The sequence below is a fragment of the Salmo trutta genome, chromosome 24 (assembly GCF_901001165.1).
Source record: "Salmo trutta chromosome 24, fSalTru1.1, whole genome shotgun sequence".
NCBI classification, from domain to species: Eukaryota; Metazoa; Chordata; class Actinopteri; order Salmoniformes; family Salmonidae; genus Salmo; species Salmo trutta.
Window position 1 is genome coordinate 14,853,708 of NC_042980.1, and position 23,402 is coordinate 14,877,109.

Here is a 23,402-nt window from a genome sequence, read left to right on the forward strand (position 1 = left end):
TTTAAGCAAGTCAGCCATATCAGCTATGTTTTTTAAAAAGGCAGTAAATGAGGCTGAATTAACTGTGGATTCACTCCATGGTGCTGAAAAGAAAGCTCTGCAGTTGGGACAGCTTTATGTAGGCCCTAACCGTTTGTGGGCAACGTTTGTCACCGTTATGGTGCAATTAATGTATTGTTAAGGGTTGTGTTGGCAAATTTTATATTTTTGCCCCACCAAGATTTACCTGCTTAAATCGCCACTGGGCTATGGAACCCTGACCTGTTCACCGGATGTGCTACCTTGCCCCGGACCTGCTGTTTTTGACCCTCTCTATCTCTCTCCCTCTCTCTCTCTCTCTCTCTACCGCACCTGCTGTCTCAACCTCTAAATGCTCGGCTATGAAAATCCAACTGACATTTACTCCTGTGGTGCTGACATGTTGCACCCTCTACAACCACTGTGATTACTATTTGACCCTGCTGGTCAACTATGAACGTTTGAACATCTTGAAGAACGATCTGGCTTTAATGGCCATGTACTCTTATAATCTCCACCCGGCACAGCCAGAAGAGGACTGGCCACCCCTCATAGACTGGTTCCTCTCTAGGTTTCTTCCTTGGTTCCTGCTTTTCTAGTTTTTTTTTCCTAGCCACCGTGCTTCTGTAACCGATGTGAAATGGCTAGTTAGTTAGCGGTGGTGCGCGCTAATAGCGTTTCAATCAGTGACGTCACTCGCTCTGAGACTTGAAGTAGGGTTTCCCCTTGCGTTGCAAGGGCCGCGGCTTTTGTGGCGCGATGGGTAACGATGCTTCGTGGGTGTCAGTTGTTGATGTGTGCAAGGGTCCCTGGTTCGAGCCCAGATTGGGTCGAAGAGAGGGACGGAACCTACACTGTTACACTTCTACATCTGCATTGCTTGCCGTTTGGGATTTTAGGCTGGGTTTCTGTATAAGCACTTTGTGACATCTGCTGATGTAAAAAGGGATTCATAAATACATTTGATTTGGTTTGAAAAATGGTCTGTTCTCAGTTGCAACACTCACTGCCGTGTTCCAAACTGCCTCTGGAAGCAACCTCATCACAATATCTGTTCGTCGGGAGTTTCATGAAATGGTTTTCCATGGCCGAGCAGCCACACACAAGCCTAAGATCACCATGCCCAATCAAGTGTTGGCTGGAGTGGTGTAAAGCTCGACGCCATTGGACTCTGGAGCAGTGGAAACGCGTTCTCTTGAGTGATGAATCACGCTTCACCAGTCTGACGGATGAATTTGGGTTTGGCGGATGCCAGGAGAAAGCTACCTGCCCCAATGCATAGACAGGGGCGGAGCCAGAGGGGTGTCCGGGGTGGCACTGGACACCCCTGACATCTGATTGGCCACCCCGGGTGCCACCCCAAACTTTCATTCGCTACTGGCAGTTTGATGCTGATGGACATCTCATTTCACCTCTTGTTGAAAGAAGCATTTATTTTGACGTTTGGAGGCGCATTTTTCAAATCAAGGACGAGGAAGAGAGAATATTAACATTGGTTGCGAGATACAGAAGAATAAGAATAACATACAGAAGAGAGAATATCTCCACAGCTCCACGAGCTCTTTTCGCGATTGGGGAAAGCATCATATTTGAAATAAGTTTTAAGGTTTAGCATCGGGTGTAGGTTTCCTGAACAACTTTTACGAAAGTTGAGTCTCTGTGGAGGTTAACGTTAGACCTTTGGCTCCATTAACAGACAGTTAATCAGATAAGAGAGATCGGTTCCCAATTTAGCCTAAAATTATATTTACATCTGTGCTAGTAATACACACATATACAGTGCAGTGTTGTAAGTTACAGTATACGAATGTTTAGCTAATGTGAGGTAACTAGTAGGCTACAGCTATCAGTGTTCAGCAAGTTAACATTCAGCAATTTGAAATCCATTAACTCAGTTAGCTTTTCGTACTTGAACTCAAAACAAACAATTGTTATTATCAATCTGTTAACGTTACTCAAAAGATTACCCCAATTTTCAGATTGCTATCGTAAAGGTGTAAGAAATTATAGCTATCTAAGTTACTTACTGCAAAGTAGGGCTAGCTATGATCTAACTAGTAACTTGGGCTGGTAGTTGATTTTAAGGTACAGTTATGATAATGGGGATTTGTAATTAAGATTGAGATTGGACTAAAATGTGGGTAATTGGATGCTTAGATGTAACCGTAGAGTCTTCTTTTTGCATAGGGTCGATTAAACATGACAAGAAAGGAAGAGATATCAGACTTCTGTTCCAAAAGGACCCAATGGTAGGTCAGGCCTATACTTTAAACTTCACATTTTAGTTAGCAGCTGTTAGTATCTAATCTTGTGGATCCCTTAAATTATATATTTCCATAGAGATATGACACATTATTTAACGTGTATTTCAGACATTTCAAGATCCAGAGAGCAGGGTCCTGTACAGCCGTGTTTGAAAACATTTCCCAGAACTCAGCATGGTACTAGGAAGAGGGCTTTCAACAGCTCCTGGTATAAAGGACAATTCATGGCTTTAATATTCTGTAAGCCTGTAGGCATTTTTCTCTGCCCAATACACCTGAATCTGTCTTCACATCACAGTCAGGTTTTTGTAACTGAAAAAAAGGCGCTGTTTAAAGATTCTGGGTTTAAGCTCCATTCGAAGGTAGAGCATCATATCAATGCTATGTATGCTTGGAATCAGCATAAAAGGGCTATGGACAGCAACTCATCAATGTTAGATGTCATAAATGAGGACTTGCCGTGTGTTTTTTTGTAAATGTACTTCTTTTGTAAATAAACTATGCAATTTATGTAACACACAAATGCTATCTTATCTCCTTGGTGCTTGAGCTTTATTTTCTGAAAATATTTTGGATGTTCAACACTTATAGACCCAGGTGATATATTAATGAAAACAGAGTGACCCAAGTCTCTCCAGTATGTGAGTACAGTGAGAGTGTGTGTGAGAGAGATAGAAAGAAATGGAGCTGCAGTTCCGAGGTAGAGACACTGACTATTCATAGTATGTTAAAGAATTCTAGTGATGTAACCATTTTGGACTTCACTATCTGCCACATTGAAGAACTCCGGGTTAAGTGAATTATCACTTCTACCTCTAATCAGCAATCACAGGATTCATTCATGCTCCTTAGATGCCAGGTTAGGGTTACACACACATTTTATGTCGTGGTCTATGGACCCCCTGAAGTAGCCTTGGCCACCCCATGTATAAAACTCTAGTTCCGCCACTGTGTATAGTGCCAACTGTAACGTTTGGTGGAGGAGGAATAATGGTCTGGGGCTGTTTTTCATGGTTTGAGCTATTCCCCATAGTTCCAGTGAAGGGATATCTTAATGCTACAAGATGGATGTGCTTTCAGCTTTGTGGCAATAGTTTGGGGAAGGCCCTTTCCTGTTTCAGCATGACAATGCCCCCGTGCACAAAGCAAGGTCCATACAGAAATGGTTTGTCGAGATTGGTGTGGAAGAACTTGACTGGCCTGCATAGAGCCCTGACCTCAACCTCATCGAACACATTTGGGATGCATTGGAACGCCGACTGCGAGCCAGGCCTAATCGCCCAACGTTAGTGCCCAACCTCACTAATGCGCTTGTGGCTGAATGGAAGAAAATCCCCGCAGCAATGTTCCAACATCTAGTGGAAAGCCTTCCCAGAAGAGTGGCAGCAAAGGGGGGACCAACTCCATATTAATGCCCATGATTTTTGAATGAGATGTTCGACGAGCAGGTATCCACATACTTTTGGCCATGTAGTGTATGTTATGTTTGGTATGGTTACATAAGACAGAAGATTACTTAAGGCAATGCGAACATCTAGCAAGCCAAATGTTGCTTGTTTGATCCGCATCACAGACAACTTTGGCATTTGAGCTAATTCGCAACTTTGCAACTACTTACTACTTTTTAGCTACTTTGCAACCACTTAGCATGTTAGCTAACCCTTCCCCTAAGCCCTGCAGGGCTTTGAACCGGTGAAAAATCTGTCTGTGCCGATAAGCAAGGCACTTAACCCTAATTGCTCCTGTAAGTCGCTCTGGATAAGAGCGTCTGCTAAATGACTTAAATGTAATGTCACGTGCCATCCCTGAAATCCCCTCAGGATGGACCTAACTTCCAAACAACCAGTATACATCACAACATTCTGCGATATCATTTTACAGAATATCATTAATTGTTACTAACTCCCAGAAATGACTACAATGGGTTGAGTAACATTAGCCATAACAGAAAACCTCTTTGGAAAGGGTCTGTTCATCCTGTATTGATGTTTGTGGCTTCCCTTCACAGCCAACATCTGTTTATCATGCTTGGCAATTTGCTAAATAAACCTGATCTGTTTGTTTCAAATGTTGACCTGGTCATTTGACTGTGTCCAGTTACAGGTAACCATTCATAAAACGGGCATGGATTATTAACTGCATTCTGAATGATGATGAAAAACAAACATATAATTGTACACATTGTCCTGGATTTGAAAGGAAACACCGGGGGAAATCATCACGAGAACAAAACATCTTTCAGATGGATGCTACCATAATTACTTTAGTGTATCCAATATTCTCTCATGGAATATCTGTGAGGCCGTCATGTCTGGGTTCTGACCTGAATGTGCTAAGAAAGCCACAGGCAAAATAAGGGACAAAATTAACAACTCCCATTGTGGGCTGCCACATTCTTCCCAAGAGAGATGACTAACACACACAGACTTCGCACTAAGTGTTAGACAGAGGTGTCCTACTACTCCAACAAACTATTCCCTATTCTGGATCGTCACTTACGTAAGCTGTATAGGCTTAGGCATGGGAGCCGGTGACCACTAAATGGTTAATGCTGTAAGAAGTAAGAAGGCATATTCCGAATCTATAAACCAGTATGAAACATATTTGAAAGTAACAGGGTATGGCCATCTGCAAAAGAGAACTACAGATGTCATCAAGCACAATATTTTACCTTGGATGTCAAACTTCAATAATAAACTCAATAAACACAAGTTGAAAAACAATTACACTGTAAATACATTTCTAGTCGACCTATTCTTCTAAAACCAGCAATTTTAATAATTCCCCAAAGTGTGATTGCGCACAAAGATTTATACATTTCTGAAAACTGAAATCAAGTAATTACTGATTATTTGTAAACCATTTAACATACACTTAATGGAATAATTTATAAAGAAGGAATGGTTTCATCTTTAATTCATATTTGTAAAGTTACACAAGGGCTAATATTTTCAGATGGCAGATGTGTGTTTAATTCAGAGAGCATCATTTCTGAGGTGATTAAGATAATGAGCGGAACTGAGAGGAGGGAAAAAGAGGGAAAGTTTTACAGTTCATATGCAGTTCATGCATAGTCTCCTCAGGAACCAGCGCTTATTAGTTACCCAATGGAGGACTGGCACCACGGCAGCATGCAATTAAGTGTCTCCATGCAGAATGAGCGCTCAGGTCAGGTTTAATGGGCAGAGAGCTAATAAAGGTTGGCGAAGGCGGGAGGGGAGGGAGTCACCCATATTGTAGCACTGCAAAGGTGTCGCACAGGCAGAAAGGGACCGTGGACATCATGCAGTCCCTCTCACAGTTCAGGTTAGGCACCTTATCATCTCCCATCGCTGTACCAGGTCTTTGGAAGACAGGAGCCCCGGTACTCATACATCTGCTCTGAAATTATAAAGCTCTTTCCATTATGGAGGTCTGGAAATTACATGAGCAAAATATGTGAAAGGGTTGATTATTAGCTAAATAACTGGAGGATGCTGCATAACAGCTCCGGGTTTAACTTGCAATATTAGCTATCAACAATGCATCAACAAAACCTGTACTACTCTTCTTATGATATACATTTATGAATGGGGCATTATCTTAAGCACAAATAAATGCTTGTTGGTTTTGACATGACCTACAGGGTCATCACCAAGTATGCATTAATATGGATTTGTGGGTGTCTGATTAATATTCTCTTAGTAATCGAGGGTAAGACACTGACACACCGTTGACAATGTGACCTATCGACCTCTTGGTCAATGGTATTCCACTGATGGAGAAAAATGAAAATATCAATAGAAACTCATTTAAAATTGTGTTCTGTGTCAAATTACTTATTGCTAATTGATTTCAACAACCTAATGGAAAATATATTTTAAAAAATCTATTGAAGGACTTCAAGTAAAACAGAGAAGATGCGGTCAGCCAGTGGAGAGGGCAGGAAGTCTAACAGACAACGGCACAGAGAACAATATCATGACAGCTGCTTCTAGGAAATAGCATTTCCTTCTTCAACACCATCCTAGGAGTCAGTAGGACTACTTTAAACACTATCTACTGGGCACTGACGTAAATTCAAAGCTATTCCACGTTGGTTCAAAGTATTTTAATTGAAATTACGTGTAAACAACCTTGATTCAACCAGTGTGTGCCCAGTGGGTATTTACTAAAAAAGTGTGAGGCAAGTAGCCTAAGTAGAATAAATACCCTGGTTATTATAGACATGGCAGTAACTACATGCATATGAGGACACCGAAGTACGGATCTCTGTAATTTTTAATAACAATACAATTAAAATGAAAAAGACAAGAAAATACTCAGACCCTTTAACTTTTTTCACATTTTGTTACGTTACAGCCTTATTCTATGATGGATTCAATTGTTTTCAATCTACACACAATAACACATAATGACAATGCAAAAAACAGTTTTTTGAAATTTTTGCAAATTTATACCAAAAAACCCCTGGAAATATTTACAAAAGTATTCAGACCCGTTACTCAGTACTTTGTTGAAGCACCTTTGGCAGCGATTACAGCCTCGAGTCTTCTTGGTTATGACACTTCAAGTTTGGCACACCTGTATTTGGGCAGTTTCTCCCATTCTTCTCTGGAGATCCTCTCAAGCTCTGTCAGGTTGGATGGGGAGCGTCACAGCACAGCTATTTTCAGGTCTCTCCAGAGATGTTCAATCGAGTTCAAGTCTGGGCTCTGGCTGGGCCACTCAAGGACATTCAGAGACTTGTCCCGAAGCCACTCCTGAGTTGTCTTGGCTGTGTGCTTAGGGTCGTTGTCCTGTTGGAAGGTGAACCTTTGCCCCAGTCTGAGGTCCTGAGCACTCTGGAGCAGGTTTTTACCAAGGATCTCTCTGTACTTTGCTCCGTTCATCTTTCCCTTGATCCTGACTAGTCTCCCAGTCCCTGCCGCTGAAAAAAATCCCACAGCATGATGCTGCTACCACCATGCTTCACCGTAAGGATGGTGCCAGGTTTCCTCCAGACGTGGCGCTTGGCATTCTGGCCAAAGACTGCAATCTTGGTTTCATCAGACCAGAGAATCTTGTTTCTCATGGTCTGAGAGTCCTTTAGGTGCCTTTTGCAATCTTCAAGCGGGCTGTCATGTACTTTTTACTGAGGAGTGGCTTCCGTCTGGCCACTCTACCATAAAAGCCTGATTGGTGGAATGCTGCAGAGATAGTTGTCCTTCTGGAAGGTTCTCCCATCTCAACAGAGGAACTCTGGATCTCTGTCAGAGTGACCATCGGGTTCTTGGTCACCTCCCTGATAAAGGCCCTTCTCCCCCAATAGCTCAGTTTGGCCAGGTGGCCAGCTCTAGGAAGACTTGGTGGTTCCAAACGTCTTCCATTTAAGAATGATGGAGGCCACTGTGTTCTTGGGAACCTTCAATGCTGCAGAAATATTTTGGTACCCAGATCTGTGCCTCAACACAATCCTGTCTCAGAGCTCTACGGACAATTCCTTCGACCTCATGGCTTGTTTTTTGCTCTGACATGCACTGTCAACTGTGGGACCTTATCTAGACACATTTTGTTACGTTAGAGTTTTTCTCTAAAATGGACTAAAGAAAAAAAAAGCTAATTGATCTACACACAATACCCAATAATGACAAAGCGAAAAAGAGAAATACCTTATTTACATAAGTATTCAGACCCTTAGTTATGAGACTCGAAATTGAGCTCAGATGCATCCTGTTTCCATGGATCATCCAGATGTTTCTACAACTTGGAGTCCACCTGTGGTAAATTCAATTGATTGGACATGATTTGGAAAGGCACACACCTGTCTATATAAAAGGTCCCACAGATGACAGTGCATGGACGCTCCCCATCCAACCTGACAGAGCTTGAGAGGATCTGCAGAGAAGAGTGGGAGAAACTCCGCAAATACAGGTGTGCCAAGCTGGTAGCGTCATACCCAAGAAGACTCGAGGCTGTAATCACTGCCAAAGTTGCTTCAACAAAGTACTGAGTAAATGGTCTGAATACTTATGTAAATGTAATATTTCTATTTTTAATACATTTGCAAAAAATAAGCTGTTTTTGCTTTGTCATAATGGGATATTTTGAGTTAAAAAAACAACAATTCAATCAATTTTAGAATAAGGCTGTAACGTAACAGAATGTGGAAAAAGTGTGCGAAGAGTGTGCAAAGCTGTCATGAAGGCTACGTTGAAGAATCTCAAATATAAAATATATTTGACTTTTTTTGTTACTACATGATTCCATATGTGTTATTTCTTAGTTTTGATGTCTTCACTATTATTCTACAATGTATAAAATAGTAAAAATAAAGAAAAATCCTTGAATGATCAGGTGTGTCCAAACTTTTGAATGGTACTGCATTTAAAAACATATATATTGTACACAAAAAAGAAAATCAATTATTGGTCAACATCTAAATATTGTTCCCAGCCTAAACTCAGAACGTTCCTATTCTTGATCTGAGTTCTAATTATGCTTACAGTGGTTTGTTCATTATGTCCACCGGATTTGACTCCCAGATGTATCTTTATAGCAGCACATTCACCTCTCACCTCTCTCAAACAGCTAACTCCACACTCTTGCGGCACAGGCCGAGAGCCTGAGACGTGAAACGAACTACCCGAGCTTGGCGTCGGCTCACTAGAGAAGGATCCAGAACTAGAGACGCCGCTGACGGTGTGTTTGCAAGATGCCGGACAAAAGGCCATTTTAAAACCGTCCCGCGACTCCCCCAAACAAACAAAAAACGACTTTCGGATAATGAGTGCACAACTGGTAGTCGCTTATAGATACAGTGGCAAGAAAAAGTATGTGAACCCTTTGGAAATACCTGCATTTCTGCATAAATTGGTCATAAAATGTTATCTGATCTACAACAATAGACAAACAGTCTGCTTAAACTAATAACACAAACAATTATATGTTTTCATGTCTTTATTGAAACATTCACAGTGCAGGGTGGGAAAAGTATGTGAACCCTTGGATTTAATAATTGGTTGACCCTCCTTTGGCAGCAATAACTTCACCCAAACGTTTTCTGTAGTTGCGGATCAGACCTGCACAATGGTCAGGAGGAATTCTGGACCATTCATCTTTACAAAACTGTTTCATTTCAGCAATATTCTTGGGATGTCTGGTGTGAACTGCACTCTTAGGTCAGACCACAGCATCTCAATCGGGTTGAGGTCAGGACTCTGACTGGGCCACTCCAGAAGGCGTATTTTCTGTTGAAGCCATTCTGTTGTTGATTTACTTCTGTGTTTTGGGTTGTTGTCCTGCTCCATCACCCAACTTCTGTTGAACTTCAATTGGCGGACAGATAGCCTGACATTCTCCTACAAAATGTCTTGATAAACTGGGGAATTCATTTTTCCATCGATGATAGCAAGCTGTCCAGGCCTGAGGCAGCAAAGTTCACATACTTTTTCCAACCTACACTGTGAATGTTTAAATTATTTATTCAATATAGACAAGAACAATACAATAATTTGTGTGTTATTAGTTTAAGCACACTATGTTTGTCTATTGCTGTGACTTAGATGAAGATCAGATCACATTTGATGACCAATTAATGCAGAAATCCAGGTAATTCCAAAGGGTTCACATACTTTTTCTTGACACTCTACGTCAGTCAGTCAAGTGGCTAGCTTCCGGCAGAGACTTCTACTGCAGTAACGTTGAAGGGCTCTGGCTATTTTTACTTAGCCAGCTAGAAGGATGAAGTAAGACGCTAACGTTAAACAGAGACAGGAGCAAAAAAATAGGCTACTAAGTTCTCATAATAACTTTGCTTTGCAGAGAGGAGGCTACACTCTTAGAAAAAAGGGTTCCAAAAGGGTTCTTTGGCTGACCCCAAAGGAGAACCCTTTTTGGTTCCAGGTAGAACCCTTTTGGGATTCATATAGAACCCTCTGTCGAAAGGGTTCTACCTGGAACCGAAAAGGGTTCCTCAAAGGGTTCTCTTATGTAGACAGCCAAAGAACCCTTTTGGAACCCTTTTTTCTAAGAGTGTAGCCTTTTGGGTTCTAGGTAACACCTTTTTTTCTATGAGTGTACTGAGACAGACAGTGATGTGCAGCTCAGTGGTGAGGCTGAGGCAGGCTGCAACGCATGCAGAAGGAAGCAGATGATACAGAGAGAGAGAGAGAGAGAGAAATGTTAGAACAGCAGCTCCCAAACTTGGGGTCCGGGCCTATTTTCCCTAGAGGCCTACATTAAAATACCATCAAGTAGCAAACAATCCAGTTGTAAAAATGTCATACGTTTTTTGTTTATATCGGTGGTTGCTCGTCTTATCCATTGCCCACCTTTTTTCCCCACTAGATCACTGATATTAATAAAAAATCAGAAATAATATTTTTTATAATTCATGTGAATGTGATAATACCATCATCTGTGTGCTCCATTGATGTCTGTTTGTGCGGAGGTTGATTAGTAATCCCTAGGAATACAAATGTGAATGCTATGTAATTTGAGAATAGAGATATCTATGTAAAGAGGTGATGATTTTCTGGAATTCATCATTACAACTAACTGAACAGATGCTACGTGTCAGTGTGAATCATTTCTCATATTTCGCCACTTTCAGGGGCGTGACATTACAATTGAACGGCTGATAGGCTACGTGTTTGTAGATCGACTGAGGTGAATGAACCTACAGCAGTCAAGGTGTTTTTTCCTGTTCTCCAAATAGAATTTTAACATTTAAAAAAAAAAATTGTATAGAAATGCGGTAAATGACTTTTCGGACATCACTAAAACTCCCAACCTGGTTACGGCCCTGATTATAGAGAATAGGCCTGGGCCATGAAAAACCAAAGCAGAAGAGTAATCTGCACAGAGACCCCTCCGTAAACCGTTTATCAACTATCATTCATTAATACTCCACAAACTGCCCCCCCCCCAACATTTTCTAAGGAAAAAGCCCCCCCCCCCCGACTTATGATTACCAGTGAACTAAACAATCCCTTCTCACCCCCGTCGACACCACTTCCACTACCCTCACCCTGAGCATGTCGCCGGGGGCCCCTGCAGGTTTGGGGACAGGGCTGTCAGGAGTAATGTGATGAAGGTGGACGCAGGCCGAGAGGGGCTAAATCGTAGGAGAAGGATGACGTTCTTTGATTTTTAACCATTACAGAGTTTTCATAGAGCTGCAGTCAATTCATTTTATTTATTCTAATGAAGAGCATTAGGAGTGCCGTAGTGTGCCGCGGCGCACATTGATCGCCTCGTTAATCACACTTTGCAGACACTCGCAAATCAAGTTCTAACAGCAAGCACTGAATCAAGGGCAATGAAGCATAAGCTCCTTCACAATTTATGATCTTTCAAATTGCATCTTTTCAACCATTAAATTGCAAGATATCATAAATTTTTATCCTCTCTACTTCAGTCCTGGTATTGATTGTGCCGTGTGAATAATAGAATAGTAGTAAATTCAGGCAGTTAGACTAAATTTAAGCCTCGTCTTCCGAAAAGAAACTGAACGGCACAAGGAAGGCTGTTAATTTGCCATTGAGAACAAATACCAGGAGTGATAAAAATGTAAAAGCCCAACAGGGATTTAAAAAAGAGCCGGCTCAGGTGGGCTGCAGTCCTCTGCAACCTTGACTTCTTCTCTCTTACTTCACTAGCTCGGAAATGACAAAGCACCTCCAAGGCCTTTTGCATGCCATTTTTTTTAAAGATTAGGTAGCTGATACGCTGCAGAATTAGAATGAACTTCACATTCTGGAGATGATGGTGGATGGACGGTGGTAGAGGAAGCGGTGTCAAGTGATGGTAGACTTTAGTGTGGGTGCGTGGGTGGTACAACGAAATAACATCTGTCACGACTGAGACAACATGACACTGATCAGATCACTTGTCACAGATAGAATTCAATGATCCACATGATCCTAAAATATCCAGCTCCCACAGGAGGGGTGAGGAGATGGAGGAGATGGTCACACAGTAGCTGTCAGTCTCCAGAAGCCGCAGTGGCTGCAATTAATTCCATCCACTCCAAATCAACTTGAAAAAGTTGTCGGAAATTCACCAACTTTGAACAGGCACAAGCATAACCCTTATTCACAAACTGAGAAGTTCAGGGCTTGAAGAGGGCTAGAGTAAAGCCATTACATTTAACCTGACGAAAGCTGAAACGCTTCTTACCTGCCCCATACTGTTCTCGGGAATTGACATAATTGTTTTTAGATTACATCTCAGTCACTCCAAGCTGTAAGGAACACACTTGTCAAACAATATAGTCAGATTAGCTCTTTCTGATTGAGCATGTTGAGTATCTATCCAGCTCCTTTCATACCTAAGAAAAGAAACAAAAGCGCTGTTAAAGTGACTCAATTACTGGGATAAAGCAGGAGTGACAAAGCCAGCCTGTGGGTGCTAAAAGTGAAGTATTAACCCTTTCACATCTGTAAGTAGAACAACACTTGTGCTATGATTTCAGAAGGAAGCATGCTGGTACAGGTTCCAGGATCAAACAATGCCTAGAAGACCTGTCAGTCTCTGCCTCTCAGTGATCAACTCAAGTCGAGTTCTTCTCCCCGCCTTCCCCTGTATAGCTAGACACCTGTAGGGTTCACGTGTGAATGTGAAGAAGGACCGTAATCTCATATCATATTATTTCAAGGGAGGCTGCCTCTGAAACGTCAGCCCACAGCGAGATCCGCAAGTCTCTTATTCTCCCAGCTTGTGCTGCAGTGTCGCCATAACATGCACAAGACCAAAGTCATGAAGTGATATCTGACTACTTTGTGGCATATTCAATTCCTAACACATGAGTTGGGCTCCAAGCTAATCTGGTGTCTCACAACATCTGTATCAGGGACTGAGCGGCTAACTTCCCGAACTAAAAAAGTGACCGAAAAAACAAACGCCCCAAAAACTAGCCGCTTCAGAGACAGAGGGGACATTAGCCATATGCTGCTGGATGTTGCTCTCTGTGGTGGGCATTAAAACCGCAGCAGCATGGCCAACGGGCATGGAGGACGGGGCTCCGGGCTGCTCCACTGGAAGTCCAGCCAGAGAGCGCCAGAACCAGCCCAGGGGGGCAGGTCACGGTCCTGGCCCTGGCAGAGGCAGTGATGGCCGGGCAGATTAACTCTCTAGCCCTACCCAGGGGCAGACTAATCACCAGAGGAAATTACACGTAAGGAAAGCAAACCATAATAAAAAGCATAAAAGCCCACAAACATTGGATTGATCTGACGATTACAACCCATCTGGCTTGTTAAACTCAATCTGCTATCTTACCTGCGCACACAGTTTGGTTTTTGTCGTTGCTATCAACGCTGAGCAGTTCTGTATCTGCAGGACAACTGGAAGACCTGGTGACGAAGAGGACTAATACTTAAGGCTTACTTGTGCCAGAGATTCTGCCTACACCAAGTGGAAACCAGCAGACTATCACCTGTTAACCTTGACCAAAGAGATACCAAAAAACCTCACCAGGTGAGGAACGGAATACAACGAAGAAAGATCTCACACAGCCGATTCAAGAAAGTGCACTGACACCTGGTACTTCACTCTGATTTACAGTGTACCTCACTATGGTTCCTGCACAGTGCAGTACACATTGTGTTCCTCACAACGAATCAAATAGATAAGTGGGCGCAGACACGGGAGCCTAGGTCTTACTCCTGTCCTGACTGTACATACACTTTAACAAGCAACACAATAGCACACTCAAAAAACAACCATGTACACAGGGCCAACAAAGGGTGATGCTGCAAGGTTTGACAACATCAAGCCAATGACAAAATGCAGCCTGACAAGCTTTCATGGGCTGGTTGAGCTCCAGCAGATTACAGAGATCTTTATCTTTTTTATAAAAGGGAGTGCAGCATTTAAGTGCCAATGACTGAGAACACTATCTGAATTGTAAAGTGTGTCACAGCCGTTGCACGGAGCTGTAGGGCAGTAATGGTGAGAGTAATTGTGTGATGACAGTTTCACTGCACAGTGGTGTTCTCTGGGACATTGTGATCGTCCCTGACAGGTGATGCAGCACTGTTGGGAATAGGTATATCTTCACAGGAGGAATCTTCCCTTCACAAACACACACCCCAACATATCTGCAGCTCTGTCAACTCCACATGCTAAGGCATTCCGATACAGCACTTCTGCATACAGTAAGTTAATTAGGTATCCTTCTCCGCAGCAGCTATGTGAAATACGGGAGCATCACGGGGGAGATACATAGGGAGAAAGACAGAGCCAGACAGACAACAGGACTTCTTTCAGAGTGAAGGGCACGACTGCTAAAAAAATCTAAACATGCTGTCAGCGGCTCACCTAAGCAGCAGAAAATGCCCCGACAGTAGAATACATTAGCAAGGTAATTGCTCCGACAAAATTACCTTCTGTGTGATGAGCTTGGCCACACGTCTCTGAGGCATGGATGTCAATAGTCTCAATGTCGTGAGCATCTGCTGGGCTCAAATCAAAGGGCTCTACAGTCAGAGAATAATAGGATGCAAATGGGGGAAATCGACAATAAGCATGACATGTCAGACAGTTGTGTCTGAAAGTCCAGTGGCGTCCCAAATACTCACATAAGATCAGACACAATTGACATAGCGGAGTACTTTGTAACAGCCTATACTGTATATACTTGTGTGGAAGCACACACAACATCTTTCACCAAGCTCTCTATGCAGTAACCGCACAACTTTTTTTTCTTTTCTTTTTTTTAATCCAGACAGTTGATATAGCTGTCTAGACACATGAATACATTAGTGTATCTGAGTGTCAGTTTGTTATAGAGCTCCGGTTTGGGCTGGAGCTCCTAGTTAGTCGTGAGCCTGCAGATCCAATGCGAGGGCTCTTTGTGATGCATCTTAATGTGGCTAGCCAGTGTTAAAACTGCCATGTCTGTGATCTGATGAGGATCACCTATATCAGACTAAAAAGGTGATTTCAGAGCAAAATTGTTATCCGAAGTCACGCTGCTTGAGCCGAGAGCACATTTTTCCAGCATGTTAACAAACATGTAATTTCCATAAACACGTCCGGTAATTGACAGCTTGATTTGGGCTCTGCCAGGGAGCTGACAGCTAGGCATGCAGGCCGTGGCGCTGCTGGGCTGTTTTAATGCTAACGGTACCGCACCACTAGCGGCTCAGGGCCATAATGAGCTTCACAGGGCTTTGTGAGGATTAGGCCGCCTAACAAATTGGTGCAAACAAAATCTCCTAAAACATCCCCATCGAATATGCTTCATTTTATTGGATTAAATAGATTAATGCACCGCTATTCTTAATTACACAGTGGAAATTGATCAACCCGAGAGGAATTCAAAGACAGGTTTTTAGCTCTGTGTGAAGTGACTGAGCCTTATAATCAACAAATCAAACATTGAGTAGTGAGTCAATGCTATACTTTCGGAGATTTAGGGATCCCACATATTCATACAGTACTGCAATAAAGTATGTTAGGAGTTTAAGTCTTCTATAGAATGGAAACCCGAACTTAAAGGAAAGAAGGGACTGTTCAAAGAAACCCCATAGAGAGAGAGTGCACAGTAATATCTGGTATCTTACAGCAAAAGCATGTTGCCTCGATATTAGCACTGAAAAGAAAGCTCCATGGTTACAGAGGAGGGTGAGACGACAGTGCAAACAAGAGGAAAAAAAAGAAGAATCTGATGAATCTGTATTGAACACTGTCTGAGGAGTGTTAATACATATTAATGGTGACAGGAGGATTTGCAAGTGAATACACTGGCAAAGGGATTAAACATAACACTCCACAGAAGGGGAGGTATCATCACTCCCATTCTGGCGTGGGACTCTAGCTTATCTGATTCATCCCCAAGCACACAGCCAGCAAACACTAAACCCTTATCTCTCCACTGGGCCTCTCTGGAGAGTTTACAATTTCTCGCTTCAATGGAGCCTGAGCTGAGCTTGTTACCACGACAAAGGCAGAGAGGTGGCCTGGTTGAGAGCACAAAGCCCCCCTCACCTCTGAACGGACACATTTCCCTCTGATAACAGACAGCACCAAAGTATCCACCTACCTCCGTATGGCGGACACCATTACCTGAGGAAGGGAGACATGAACAACATGACAAACAAATAAGTTGCAAAAGACCCAAGGTTATATACATCAAAAACAAGACTTGGTGTATACTTAAAACATGAAGGTGTTCTCCAAATGAATGAGTTGACTTTGGGGAAGAGAGGTAGAGAGATGAGGCCAGCAGTGTCCTGGTCCCACGCTGCCTGTTACCTGCTCCCCTCTGCCGGGTGCTTGATATGCTATTAGGCCTGGATCACAAGGGGTTTGTCTCAGGAGAACAGCTGATTCCCTTGGTCCCTAATGGTATTAGCAACCGTCATAAAAAAACATAATTCAATTACTTCTTCACACCATATTACATACTACATACTACAAAACCCACAGTCAGATAGACCCACAGTCTTTCAGGCCTTTGTTGGAAGTGCACCCTTGTTTATTTAACTAGGCAAGTCAGTTAATAACTAATTTGTATCTACAATGATGGCCTAGAAACAGTGGGTAACTGCCTTGTTCAGGGGCAGAACGACAGATTTTTACCTTGTCAGCTCGGGGACTTGATCTAGCAAGTTTTTGGTTACTGGCCCAACGGTCTAACCACTACCTGCCGCCCCTACTTGCCTTGTATCGTACGGCTATTTTTTTTAAAGCCCGTCTCTGGCTGTCTCAGCTCAACCTCTACAATCAATATGCTTTCCTAGTGCGCCATAATGTGCTATCTAAATGATAGGAGTTGTGAATTTGGTTGTGTATGTTTTAACTAGGCCGGAACATCTTGGATTGATACTTTCTCCCAACCAAGCGTGAATACCAGTCACAGCAATTTCAGCAGCCATTAAAACAGTCTTGCTGAGACAGCTCCAGCTTTGTTTTCTTGTGCCCTGCGAAATTCTATTTTCAGTTTTACTTGGTGCAGTAATTATCTGCATTGTTGGTGAGAATAAAGAAAATAAAGTGCATGAATATGTGCCGGTCAATTGGATTCTGTCAGTTCAAGCTGAATTGGGTACACATGCAAGCAGCTTGCCAGCTTGTAATAACGATGGTGTTTGCGTGGAACAATTTCCCCTCTAAACAGCTCATCAACAGGAGAGAGAGTCTGTCACCCAGGGTACGGAGTGACATGTCTTCCGCGTCTACGTCTGTTATTAACATGTCTCTTAAGACAAGCTCAATTATCTGACACTGCCCGTAATTTTCCATTCCTTTTCTGGCACAATGTAAAGTTCCTCTCCTTTCTCTTTCAAGCTGGTCGTTTGGATTCAGAAATGACTGATATAAGACATGAGTGGGAGGAAGAGAAAACTGTGGGGAGAACATCTGGAAGTCAAAGTGAAGTAGTTACAAACTTGCTCTGTTGGCCAAAATCTTCTCTTACATTTTTGACATGTCTATGCTGTGAGGTTAGCTGGTAAGCCTTTAATTAAGACAGCATCACTTTGTCCTGTACAAATTAGCTTACTTTAAGAAAAACGGACATTTAGACAGCCACTGAAGAGATAAGAACCGCACCACATTTTGTACCACATTTTTACAATCTCTGGTGTACATTGTTCTTTCACTCTTCACAATTTAAAAGAGGGGGTAGAAAAAAATAACTTGTCATAAACTTTCAATGTGTTTATTGGATTGTTTCTCATTTGGAGGGAGCATAGACTTACCCTGAGGAAGAAGGCCGGTGAGCATTGCTCGCAGCAAATGAGAGCATTAAAACGACAGTGCTGCGATACTTTTACATTTCTGTTCTGCATGGCTTTAAGTGGGAGGGCCCGGGTTGCCGTGGGAACGTTAGAGGAAGTGGTAATGATGACAGCTCTAACTCAGTGCAGGTGCAGTAAACCGTGGCAGGTTGGTCAATTGCCCAGAACCCATTACTTCTCCCTGGAGACTAACCATCTAATGTGCTAGGTACCTTCTGCAAAGGAGTGACCTATTGTCAACAGAGAAATCTCTTTCATTTTAAAGAGACTAATGTAAGAAACAAGGTTACAGGGAACGCAAAGTGCATGTTAGACATGGTAGAAAAAAGCTGAAGTTTGCTCCCAAGTACGGTAGTTTACATACAAATGAAATATTAGGCACAGGCCTCTGTAATTTCTTCAGACTGCATATTAAAGGAAGAGGTCTGCTGGCAAACAAAGACAGTTTTGCAAATACAGTAAACCGGCATAATATTAGGCAAGAGATTGTACCTCCTTTTCAGCTGTATTGTAGATTGGTCTATTGGCCAGAGGCAGGGTCATCTTTCTCTGGTCTGCGGGCCCAGAAGAGAACTCTACCCACCATTCAGCCGTTCAAAACACAATGTCACGGATGTAATATTCATTACACTGTCTCTTCCTATTCGTGAGTGGCTGCTTTGAGGGAGTGTGCGTGTGCAGTACACGTAATGACGAGAGAGAATGGGATGACCTTGGGAGTCAGATACATCTCTGTGCTTGTTTCATCTGCAGACAGTCACTGTTTGACCACTATGCACTGCAATGCGTTCCATCCGCCACTTGTAACAATAGTGTAAATGGGACTAAAATTGAGCTCACCTTAGAGGCAGAGTGCAGTCCTCTCGAAGGCTGAAAGCCCAGGATGAGCCCGGTGCCCAGCGGCAGTTCAGAGTCCTTGTTTTGCTCCCCGAGACAGAGACGTGTGTAATCAGAGAGAAAGTCCAGCACAGATTACAGTCTTCAATCAGCCAGGGAGGAAAATGATATGTACATTATTGTCGGCGGTGCACATCTCCGGCTCTGTCAGACTGCATGCGTATTACCTGTGTCAAAGCTGCCAGGGACATGACGAGAGACACTGAGAGCCATCACGGCTCCGCCACTCAGAGGGGCGTCGAGTCTCGCCGCCTCCCGAGTCCGAGCCACCCGGCCGCCGTCTGTCTCCATAGGGACTCCCCGCTGACCCCTGGGATATTGTTGACACCGTTTAATGTACATTTTCACAGACAGAAACTGTTCCGTTCTACGCTAAAATTGTTTTCATCAAGGTGAATATTATTAAAGGCCAGCTCTTGCCACTTGCAGAGAACCTAGAACACATACATAGAAGGCTTGCGGGCTCCTCTACAATTTGAAAAATGTTCATGCTTGATCTTTAGCATCAAGAATACTTTAGCTCTAGAATACAGAAGGTCATCACTAACCACAGGACATCTGGCAACACTATACTGGTAGCAAAAGGAGAAGAGGCATAGAATCCATCCTACACCCACTGAAAGTTAAAGGGGCATGGAATACAATACATTCAAATCTATAACAAATTTCTCAGAATCTATTCTGTAAGAAACTAAAAACACTCACAAAGCACAGCTTTAAAATACTTGTGAGATGTCACTTAACAACTCTTAAACAAACAAGGATGACAAAGAATAATACCATTGAGATTCCTCCTTCCCGTAAGAGAACAGCGATGCAAACCGGCAATTTTCCTGAAACAAGAAAGCACCTAATTAGACCCTGTGAATAACACACCTCGCTCTGCTGGGGAAAGCTAGATGAAACAATTGCAGCTGGGCTGTTCCCCCCCACAACTACACCCCCCCCCACCCCCCCACCCCCTTCCCTCCTCCACAGTCTGCATCTTTCAATTTAACATCCACCCAGACACCTCAGATAAACGTTGATGACAAATAATGGCAGGAAACAGGAGCAAAACAAAGTGCAGAATATGGCCGCCGCTGGTGGCCACTATCAGGTTTGCATAATAGCCCCCCTGTCCCACCACAGGTATCTGTTCACCTTGAGGAGGCCAGCCATAAACACAATGTCAACACAGCCACTCTCTTCCTCTACCTCTCCACTCTCTCCCATAGCGCTGCTGGGACTCCAGAGGGAGGTCACCAAATTGTCTCTGGAATAAAAAGAATCACTGACCTTCTGCAAAATTGGCCATATTCAGTAGACAGGGAATATCAGGTTATTGAGTCGATCCATGCTGTGTTTCCTTACCAGGGGAAAATGATCTGCACCACTGTCTGCTGCCTTTTGCAGCTGATCAAGGGCAAGAGTGTGTCTGGAATGTAGAATGGAAAAAGACCAAGCAGGAGACTTTCAGAGAGTTTTCACTTTCCTAACTGACTCAGAACCAGAGTGCCCTAGCGGAAGAAGAGGTACATTGAGCAGCACATTGAGATCTTGGGACTAGAAGGTTCTATCTGCAAAAAGATGGTTCTGAGATCATTGGCTTTAAAGTTCAGAGCACTCATTGATTTGAATTGTGTCAGCGATTTTTTATCTTGTATTCTTTTGAACTTAACAACATGGATTGGGGTATTTAGAGTACTATATACAGTTGAAGTCGGAAGTTTACATACACCTTAGCCAAACACATTTAAACTCACTTTTTCACAATTCCTGACATTTAATCCAAGTGTAGTGCCTTCCTTTCCTCTTTACCTTAGCCACTGTCCTAGCCTGAAGCGGGGTTGTTTCGTACACATACAGTTCACACTCAAGGTTTCCAAACGGCCAAAACATTCAATGAGATCCAGGGATATGGTGCAACAAAAAGGTTTATTCCTCATATATCTAACAACAAAAATGATTCTACAATCAACTTAAATCAGAAATTACTTGACATGGAAAATACATAATATGACCTGTCTGTATGTCTGTATGCGTACGAAACAACCTCGCTTCAGGCTAGGGCAGTGGCTAAGGTAAAGAGGAAAGGAAGCCACTACATTCAAGTCAAAAAACTATACCGCTCCCGAGTCTAGCTAGGACTCCCCCCTCCCGAAGGCCCAACTTCCTGCTTTTATCCTAACACACTTACCACAGTACAATGAATGGGCAAGGGGGGGGGGGCAGAAACTAAGTTACACTAACAACAAATGAATACATCTCAATCAGGTAAATATAAATCATAAAGGTACGTACCTAATATTTTATCATATACATTAATATTTCATATATTTACACAAATGTACATGGAGCTCTGTATGTTCTGTCTTTTATACAAATATGTTCAAATCGGTTCTAACACCAAGTAAAAATTCCCTGTCTTAGGTCAGTTAGGATCACCACTTTATTTTAAGAATGTAAAATGTCAGAATAATAGTAGAGAGAATGATTTATTTCAGCTTTTATTTCTTTCATCACATTCCCAGTGGGTCAGAAGTTTATATACACTCAATTAGTATTTGGTAGCATTGCTTTTAAATTGTTTAACTTGGGTCAAATGTTTCGGGTAGCCTTCCACAAGCTTCTCACAATAAGTTGGGTGAATTTTGGCCCATTCCCCCTGACAGAGCTGGTGTAACTGAGTCAGGTTTGTAGGCCTCCTTTCTCACACACGCTTTTCAGTTCTGCCCACAAATGTTCTATAGGATTGAGGACAGGGCTTTGTGATGGCCACAAAGTCAATACCTTGACTTTGTTGTCCTTAAGCCATTTTGCCACAACTTTGGAAGTATGCTTGGGGTCATTTTCCATTTGGAAGACCCATTTGCGACCAAGCTTTAACTTCCTGACTGATATCTTGAGATGTTGCTTCAATATATCCACATCATTTCCCTTCCTCATGATGCCATCTATTTTGTGAAGTGCACCAGTCCATCCTGCAGCAAAGCACCCCCACAACATGATGCTGCCACCCCTGTGCTTCACGGTCGGGATGGTGTTTTTCGTCTTGCAGGCCTCCCCCTTTTTCCTCCAAACATAACGATGGTCATTATGGCCAAACAGTTCTATTTTTGTTTCATCAGACCGGAGGACATTTCTCCAAAAAGTATGATCTTTGTCCCCATGTGCAGTTGCAAATTGTAGTCTGTCATTTTTATGCCGGTTTTGGAGCAGTGGCTTCTTCCTTGCTGAGCGGCCTTTCAGGTTATGTCGATATAGGACTCGTTTTACTGTGGATATAGATACTTTTGTACCCGTTTCCTCCAGCATCTTCACAAGGTCCTTTGCTGTTGTTCTGGGATTGATTTGCACTTTTCGCACCAAAGTACGTTCATCTCTAGGAGACAGAACGCGTCTCTTTCCTGAGGACGGCTGCGTGGTCCCATGGTGTTTATACTTGCGTACTATTGTTTGTACAGATGAATGTGGTACCTTCAGGCGTTTGGAAATTGCTCCCAAGGATGAACCAGACTTGTGGAAGTCTACAATTTTTTTTCTGAGGTCTTGGCTGATTTCTTTTGATTTTCCCATGATGTCAAGCAAAGAGGCACTAAGTTTGAAGGTAGGCCTTGAAACATCCACAGGTACACCTCCAATTGACTCAAATGATGTCAATTAGCCTATCAGAAGCTTCTAAAGCCATGACATCATTTTCTGGAATTTTCCAAACTGTTTAAAGGCACAGTCAACTGAGTGTATGTAAACTTCTGACCCACTGGAATTTTTATACAGTGAATTATAAGTGAAATAATCTGTCTGTAAACAATTGTTGGAAAAATTACTTGTGTCATGCACAAAGTAGATGTCCTAACCGACTTGCCAAAACTATAGTTTGTTAACAAGAAATGTGTGGAGTGGTTGAAAAACGGGTTTTAATGACTCCAACCTAAGTGTATGTGAACTTCCGACTTCAACTGTAGGTAAAGAACATTAAACAGAACAGGGCTGTGTCAATAACTCGACTTTGACAAAAATGCAGATAGAACCCAATAGTCCCAAGCTCTCGACATTGCATGTAAAGCCTAAAGCAGCCGTATACCTATACATTTTTTAAAGAACAAATAGAAAAGGACTTTAAATGCTATGTGTGTTCGCAGCACAGTAATTCAACAAGATATACATACGTTAAAAATGAGCACAGCTGTTGTGCCTCGATGATTCTCGGCACTGTACTTTGACATTGTTGATTCTTCCCTGTGAAAAGCAGAATAGTAGTGATTGTGTCAAATTGCAGGCATATCTTTCAACAACACGGTGGGACATAGTTAGTCAAAATGGGTCATGGATAGAGATGAAACACTCCTCTTTTTGAAGGGTGCTGTATCTTTGGGATGGAATAATGAAATAAGTCATTTCTGCCAACTGTTCTCATTACCTTCCCCGTGGCAGAGATCCATAATCCCTATGGTATTTTAAAATTCTATCACAAATACAGTGGGAAATGTCATTACATTATTATAGCATGTGGTCTATGCCTTCTTTCCAGTTA

The 23,402-nt window shown here is 42.5% G+C and overlaps 1 long non-coding RNA gene across 1 annotated transcript; it reads right to left on the reverse strand.

Annotated features, from left to right (window-relative positions):
* Positions 1–19,676: 19,676 nt before the first annotated feature.
* On the reverse strand, positions 19,677–23,107 carry LOC115161505 (uncharacterized). The gene is made up of 3 exons (XR_003869273.1): positions 23,038–23,107; positions 20,165–20,303; positions 19,677–19,719 (listed from the first exon to the last, which is right to left on the reverse strand). It is a non-coding gene; the product is annotated as an uncharacterized LOC115161505 (long non-coding RNA).
* Positions 23,108–23,402: the final 295 nt, after the last annotated feature.